Genomic DNA, 1203 nt, shown 5'->3' with positions numbered 1-1203 from the left:
TTCTCCCTGGGTATAGGGGGGTCCGTATTAGTGTCAGGGTTAGATCCTCCCTGGGTATAGGGGGATCCGTATTAGTGTCAGGTTTAGATTCTCCCTGGGTATAGGGGGGATCCGTATTAGTGTCAGGGTTAGATTCTCCCTGGCTATAGGGGGGATCCGTATTAGTGTCAGGGTTAGATCCTCCCTGGGTATAGGGGGGATCCGTATTAGTGTCAGGGTTAGATCCTCCCTGGCTATAGGGGGGGATCCGTATTAGTGTCAGGGTTAGATTCTCCCTGGCTATAGGGGGGATCCGTATTAGTGTCAGGGTTAGATTCTCCCTGGCTATAGGGGGGATCCGTATTAGTGTCAGGGTTAGATTCTCCCTGGGTATAGGGGGGATCCGTATTAGTGTCAGGGTTAGATTCTCCCTGGCTATAGGGGGGATCCGTATTAGTGTCAGGGTTAGATTCTCCCTGGGTATAGGGGGGGATCCGTATTAGTGTCAGGGTTAGATCCTCCCTGGCTATAGGGGGGGATCCGTATTAGTGTCAGGGTTAGATTCTCCCTGGGTATAGGGGGGATCCGTATTAGTGTCAGGGTTAGATCCTCCCTGGGTATAGGGGGGATCCGTATTAGTGTCAGGGTTAGATTCTCCCTGGCTATAGGGTGGATCCGTATTAGTGTCAGGGTTAGATCCTCCCTGGGTATAGGGGGGATCCGTATTAGTGTCAGGGTTAGATTCTCCCTGGCTATAGGGGGGGATCCGTATTAGTGTCAGGGTTAGATCCTCCCTGGGTATGGGGGGGGATCCGTATTAGTGTCAGGGTTAGATTCTCCCTGGGTATAGGGGGGATCCGTATTAGTGTCAGGGTTAGATTCTCCCTGGGTATAGGGGGGGATCCGTATTAGTGTCAGGGTTAGATCCTCCCTGGGTATAGGGGGGATCCGTATTAGTGTCAGGGTTAGATCCTCCCTGGGTATAGGGGGGATCCGTATTAGTGTCAGGTTTAGATTCTCCCTGGGTATAGGGGGGATCCGTATTAGTGTCAGGGTTAGATTCTCCCTGGGTATAGGGGGGATCCGTATTAGTGTCAGGGTTAGATCCTCCCTGGGTATAGGGGGGATCCGTATTAGTGTCAGGGTTAGATTCTCCCTGGGTATAGGGGGGATCCGTATTAGTGTCAGGGTTAGATTCTCCCTGGGTATAGGGGGGATCCGTAT

The sequence above is a fragment of the Ascaphus truei genome, chromosome 15, assembly GCF_040206685.1.
Source record: "Ascaphus truei isolate aAscTru1 chromosome 15, aAscTru1.hap1, whole genome shotgun sequence".
NCBI lineage: Eukaryota > Metazoa > Chordata > Amphibia > Anura > Ascaphidae > Ascaphus > Ascaphus truei.
Note: the sequence above shows the minus strand (reverse complement) of the source record.